This window comes from Brassica napus, chromosome C1 (assembly GCF_020379485.1).
Source record: "Brassica napus cultivar Da-Ae chromosome C1, Da-Ae, whole genome shotgun sequence".
NCBI classification, from domain to species: Eukaryota; Viridiplantae; Streptophyta; class Magnoliopsida; order Brassicales; family Brassicaceae; genus Brassica; species Brassica napus.
In genome coordinates this window covers 23,898,570-23,905,918 of record NC_063444.1, presented here as the reverse complement: position 1 = coordinate 23,905,918, position 7,349 = coordinate 23,898,570, and positions in this window count along the sequence as shown.

The window sequence follows — 7,349 nt, the reverse complement described above, 5'->3', positions numbered from 1 at the left end:
CAAGCTTTGCCACCATATTAGAGGCAAAGTGTGATTTTCTTGTTTTATTATCTTCACAGCAAGGTTTTCTTGGATTTTGATAGATTGGAGAGAAGATCCAAAGTTATAATTTTTGATTGGAACTCCATTGATATCTATTTACTATTCTAATGAAGTTTTCTTACCTAACTGCTGTTATGAATTGCTTAGCCATGTCTGAGTAGTTTCATTGTTAAATTTTAGGGTTTAAATAGGTTAGGAGGGATTAGCCCCAACTATAGATTGTTGATTTGTGGTAATTGTCATTAGGATTGTTCATTAATGCCTGTCTCTAGATTAGCTACCTAGAACTTTCCTTAGGATTGATAGATAAAAGCGAGAGCTTCATTCTCATCCTGAAAACATTCTAACTGAGCTAAGTTTCTTTCTATGAGTAAGGCGAGAGATGATCTAGTGAGCTTAGTAAGCTATCATTCAACTCGCGCATAAAGCTTAACTAGAAGCGCGTCGATCGATATCACTATTGAATAATCGATCGACGGAGCGAAAGGTGAATCGATCGATATCCCTATAAGATAATCGATCGACACTTTCTAATTGATCGACATACGATAGTTGAGATAATTAGATCTAGTTAATAGACAAGTCTAAATATGCGAAAGCTGATAGACTTGTTGACTAAGTAGTTGAGCTTTAAATTATCATGCATGCAACTCATTAGGCATCTGTAGGATTATAATCCCAAGTTTCCTGAATAAAGACCCTAAGTCTAACTATTTCCTTTTTAAGCACCAAAACCTCAACCAATCTATTGAACAAACACTTGTTCAATATAAAACTGCAATTTACATTTAAATCTCTAAAACCATCTAGCTTAACAAATCATATTAGATTTTTTAGGTTCCCTAGCTCCCTGTGAATTCGATCCCTAAGTACTACAACTCGACCTCTTATTTGAGAGAGTATAAATCACTCCTTAGGGTAATTTGAATGGTATCAAATTTGGCACCGTTGCCGGGGAGCTTTGATCGTCTATACGATCTAATTTTTTTTAAGGTTCTGACACAAAAATTTTTCTTGGATTTTAAGGTACATGCCTAGCAGTACTAGAAGCAACAAGGAAACCCAACTACTATTCTCACCAGACCCTGCAAGTCTGGAGCGTTCAATCCGCAAAGAAGCGAGCTCCTCATCGATCGACAATAACACATGTTCGTCGCTCGATTTCGTTCAACCACCATTGACCGAGACACTAGTCCCGTCGACTAATACTCGCTCACTACCGTCGACCGAAGACACTCATCTTCCATCGACCGACATCGTCCATCCGACATCGATCGATACTCCATCCCAGACATCGAACCATACTGAGCCGCGAGACATGGTTGCGACTTTGATACTTGTACGAGATAATAATGGTGACCTGCATGACAAGGAGGGTCATCTGCTTAATGCAGCAGGTCAGAAGATAGATTCTCAGGGAGCTGCAATCCTTGAGTCTGATGCTAATGCTAAAGGAGCTACTCTACCTGTAGATGAGGCTGCGCGACCCAAGACGTTGGCTGAATACAACCGTCCAGATCAGTTCTACATCAACAGATCAGCCATTCGTCCTCCCACTATTCAGAGGATTTCGAGTTGAAGGCGCAGTACTACACACTCGTGGGACAGATACCCTACGATGGATTGTCTCACGAGCATCCTATGGACCATCTGGAGAGGTTCGATGATCTGATATCTGGTATTAAAGTTAGGGAGTCCCTGAGGATTATCTCCTATGCAAGCTCTTCAAGTTCTCTCTTGCTGGAGAAGCTTCGCATTGGCTTAAGCAGCTACCACCCGGATCTCTCACATCCTGGGGCGATATCAAGAATGCATTCTTATGCAATTTCTTTGATGAAGCACGTGCTAAAGACTTGAGGAGCAAGATCGCTACCTTCTCTCAGGGGCCTGAAGAATCATTCAGAGGCCTGAAGAATCATTCAGAGGCTCTTGGATCAGATTCAAGTCTTATCAGAGAGACTGTCCACACCATGGATTCAATGAAGTACAACTTTTCAGTGCTTTTTACAGAGGCATCGCAGTGCAGTACCAGATGGCTCTTGATGCTTCCAGCAATGGAAACTTCAACACCAGGAATCGAGAAGAGGCAGTGAAGGTCATTGAAAACCTAGCATCGAGCAACATCACCAAGAACACTGATTTTGAGAGGAAAAAGTCTACCACCATCCTTGGGAATGATCAGATGGATGAGGTGAAGGCAAAGCTGGATAGTGTTCACAAGCTGCTTAGGAAGCATGTCTGCTTGGTTGAAGATGCAGAACTGTAGACACAGAGGGTATATCAGAGGAAGAAGAAGAGGTGAACTACATTGGTGGAACTGGATTCCAAGGTTCTGGAAACCAGGGTGGAAACAGAAATTCCTATGGAAATAGGGGTAATTTCAACCAGAGTTCGCAGTACCAGAAACCCTATAGCAACAACTACAGCAACAACTTGATAGGATTCTTGAGGCACAACAACGAATGACAGTGGACTTCAATGGGAAAATTGAATATGTCTACACCAACCTGAACACAAAGTTTGAGACTTTGAGCACTCATGTGAAGAAGCTGGAGATGCAGGTTGTGCAGACAGGAGATGCTGTCAAGAGGCAGGAGGCCTCGACAAGAGGGGTAGGGGATGATGTGGTGAAACACCACGTGAATGCCATCATTGAGGATGATTTTTGGCAAGTGGTGAAGGAAGAGAAGCGGCAAGAAGGAGATTTTGAAGTAGAAAGTTTGATGAGTTTCGGCGGATCGCATTGGTGTCGATCGACGTCAGACTTCAAACATCGATCGACACATACCAGTCCAAATCGATCGACAGGATCTCCAGAGCATCGACCGATGACACCAACGGAGTCAACCCCATCTTGCAATGCCGTGAGGATTCTGACTCACGAGGAGTTAGCAGCAAAACACCCACGTCCACCAAACCCTGATAACGTCAGAAACGCTCGACTTTATGTTACCTCCATCGATCGACAACAGGATGTCGATATCGATCGACAACCTCCAGCGCCTATCGATCGACGAGAACATATTACTTACAGAGTGCAAATGCCAAAGATAGATGTTGCACGTCTTAATGCACTCAGGCCCAAACCCAAACCTTCAGAAAACCCACCAGACCCCGTCAGGACACCTTCAGATGATGGAGAAGATCCTATGGAAGAGGATAGGGTTCCTACTGGAAGAACCCTAAGGAGAAGAAAGGAAAAAGTAGCGAAACATCTGAAGACGGGGGCTAATGAAAAGGAAAAGGAAAATTTCCGAAAGAGAGTCTTCAGGATTCTTCTAGATAAGCCATTCGAAGAGGCTTACTATACTCACAGATTGTGGATGTTCTTCAGAGAAACTAGAGAGTAAGAAGAAGACATCAAGATATTTTTCTGTGAAGCTAGAGAAAAGATGAGGATGAGGATTACATTGAAGAAGAAGAGTGATCCTGGGCAATTTGCAATACCATGCACGATGAAGGGTATTGAAATTCCACATGCCTTGTGTGACACAGGAGCATCAGTCAGCATCCTACCTACGGTTATGGCGGACCATCTAGGTCTGCAGGTGGCGCCTTTGCAGGAATTGTTCACGTTTGTGGACTGTTACCAGAGGAACTCAAAAGGAATTGTGAGAGACCTAGATGTGCAGATTGGTAATGCCCTAGTTCCAGTTAATTTCCATGTCCTGGACATCATGCTAAACTGGAACTCTTCTCTACTACTTGGGAGAGCCTTCTTGTCAACAGTGGGAGCAGTGTGCAACTTGCAAACTAACCAGTTGTGTCTAACACTCATCGATCCTAATGCCCACTACGATCCTATTCCACAGACGTCCTACAGAAGAATCAATGATCCAGGAATCATTGCAGCTTGCCACTGTGGAGCCGAGTACGAGACGGACTACTCAGCGTCGATCAAAACTCACGGTGCAACATCGATCGACAGTACCCACAGAAAATCGACCGATACATACAAGGAAGAATCGGTCGATAGTCGTCCAGATGATTGGGAGAATGACTACTTCAATCCCATCATGGCAGTAAACGATGCACCACCTGAGACGCCTGATGATCCGTATGATGAAGAATACAGAAAGAAATGAATTCTAGTCCACAAATTTCGCCCTCTACGACCAGAGATTCAGGCACAAGTGGAAACAGATTCACTTCTTGCAGAAGCCTGTGGAAAGGGAACTCGTTTCAGCCGAATCAGTGAAGCAGACAGACGCGCAGCGATCGACATAGAGATTCAAGAATCGATCGATATGGAGAATCGCCCATCGAACAACATCCATCCTACGATATCGATCGACGTTGATGTCCCAACATCGGTCGACAGACAGCCAAAATTTGGCAGAAGTGCCTTTGATTCCCATGGCACCCAAAGATTTTACTGGGAAGAGAAGGATCAGTATGGAGTCTACAGAGATGAACAGGGATACGCCAGAGATCTAGATGGAAACACCATTCGTTTTCACAACATGGATATCAGAAGAGTTCTGGAAAGAGCTTCAAGAGATGAGCCAAGCTACATATGTCTTCCTGAACATGCTAACTTATTCACACAGACCAAGCTGGTACCAAAGATTTACACCAAGGACGAGATCAATGAGATGTTCTATGGAGTCTGTGGAGAACAAGAGAAGAACAAAAAATTTTCCAGATGAAACTTGATGGTGTCTACTATCCATTGAATGATAGTATCAGTTGGCTAACTACTTGCATGGATGAGATGAAGCAAGACATAGCCAGAATTCAACATGCTACCGACGTTGCTCGATCGTCATCGATCGACAGAGATCGCCATACATCGATCAACGTTTGTCAATGCACATTGATCGACAACCAGATGCCAACATCGGTCGACGAAAATCTACCACGTCCACATACGACGCAGTCTCAACATAACTTTCACACCAGGGAAGAGATAGATCAGTTGGTAGAAGGGATCTATAGAGCTCTGGAAAATACAGAAGAGAGGCTTGATGGGAGATGTGATGACATATATTTCCCAATGGATCTTAACATTAGTGCTTTGACTTCCAAGATTGAAGCTATACAAGGGGAATTGGTGAAGATTCAGAGTTACATTGCCCGTCGACCAGAAGCATCGACAGACGCAACAACAAATCGACTGACATTCATCATCGATCATCGGTCGACGACGCTACAAACCTAGGCCGGCTAGTACCAAAGATGACATCAGACATGTCCTACACACATTACCATGGAGAGGAGAACTCAGCTGACACTTACGCCTAGAGATGGCAAAATTTCAACCTGCCGCGGGCCCGGCCCGTTTGAACTTGCTGCGGGGCGGGATTGGTCACTAAGATTTAGGCCCGATTTTTCAGCGGGCCTCGCGGGATGAGCTTGTGCGGGTCTGGGCCAGAAGCGGGATGGGTTCGGTGTATCCCGCGGCACGTGCGGGGATCCGCACAGACATCGTCACTTTGACTCTCGAGCTCTGACCGACAAATGAAACAAAGAAATGGCGATCTCTTCCGGCTTCTTTTCCGGCAAGTACAAAGGCGATCTCTTCCGGCTTCTTTTCTTATTCGATCCGTCAATTTCGATTTGTCGCAACTTCGCCATGCATGTTCTTTGTATCCTCGTTTAATCAAGGAAGAGTCTCTTCTCGGTTTCATCTTCTTTCTTCATCTCCTCTTTAGCCACGATTCAAGAACGATGGACTCAGGTAAGGAACAAATTGTGTTTACATGTTCTTTAGCTCGTTACTGTGATTTAATTTGTAAGGAAAGATGAAAAAAATTTGGTCTAACTCTTTGTCGTCGATTACATGATTTTCAGTGAAAGAAAAACAAAATATGGGGTCTCTTTTGTCTCTGATCAAACGGCTACACATTGAGCAATCCTGTAAGTTGTTCTGTCTCGTTGTTGTCTCTTAACAAACAGCTTCTTATCTACAATACTTGGGGTGTTTAAGCTGTTCTTGTTGTTATCATCAAGTCAATGTTTGCTAATATGCATTGTTCATGTTGGCGTTGTTGTTCTTGTGTGTAGTTGTATGTTGTGTAGTTGTATGTTATAAAGTTTCCTTCTTTGTCTTGTTATTGAAGTCAAAAGTATGTTCGGTTTGTAAAATTAAACTAGGCACTGTTGCTTGTTATCCTCATGGCAGTTGTTTCTTAATGTTCTGATCGTATAAACTCAAGTGACTTAAGTCATAAATTTTCTAAAACTTTTTCTTTATAATGACATGTGATGAGTGGGGGATTGTATTACGATCAAGGAGGAGAATGTTATGAGAATGCAAAGGGCACTTGCATTCCAATCTATAAACTTAAGGACCTCAGGTTAGTCTCTGTTCTATTTTTTTTTGTCGTCTCCATTGCTTATGATAAGAGCTGATGGAATTTAGGTATGAAAGCAGACCGTTGACAAGGTGTTTTATTTGAACATGTTACATTGAGTTTCTATGATAATCACAATAACTAGGTTACTAGTATATACTTGTGTTCTTACATAGATCTCTTTCTTTCTATGTTTCTAGTAGAGCTTTGTTTGACTTTGGCTCTTCCACCGAAGATAAAGAGAGTGTTTTACATGTGAAGCTGGCTTAGGAAACTAAAGATGAGTTTGCTGCAGTTTTACAAGTCACTGAGCCATCTAAAACAAGGTACGTCTCTTACATATGGTTGCTTGCTCTTGATCGTTTAGTTTGATAAGACTTGTTAGTAATGTGGGTGAGAGTTTGATGCTGGCTTTTGCAGGTGAGGAAACATAGACTTGGCTGGCTTTGACACACCCGCGGGCTTGTACCGCCAATGCTTGTGCAAGTCGCGGGTCGGGATTGGGCAGCACTTCTAGTGACCGCATCCCGCGCGGGCCTGTACCGCCAAGATCCGCATTGACTGTGTACCGTGGCGGAACGGGACAAGGCGGGTCGGTACAACCCAATTGCAAGACATCAGTTCAACCTTGAGAGTCTTGAGGATAGATTGAAGAGAATAGAAAACACAACTGCAACAATGAAAGAAAAATGGCGTAGAGGGCATGAGGCTATGAGAGACTTCACTGGTACATGGTTCAACAAGCGCAAAGAAGAGATGGACACTTGTTTTCCAACAAGTTCCAGCTTTCAAAATTACTAGCCCAATCACCTCCAAAGTCAAGCTAAATGACTATAACAAAGCGCTGAGTGGGAGGCACCCCACTATTATGTAATATTTATTTAGTTTTTATTGATATACTATTTATGTTTGTTTTTAATTATTGCAGGTCTTAAAAATACAAAACAAAAAAAAGAGATCCGAGTAGACGATTGACGTGAGTATCGACCGACGAGAAGCTGTCGACATCGA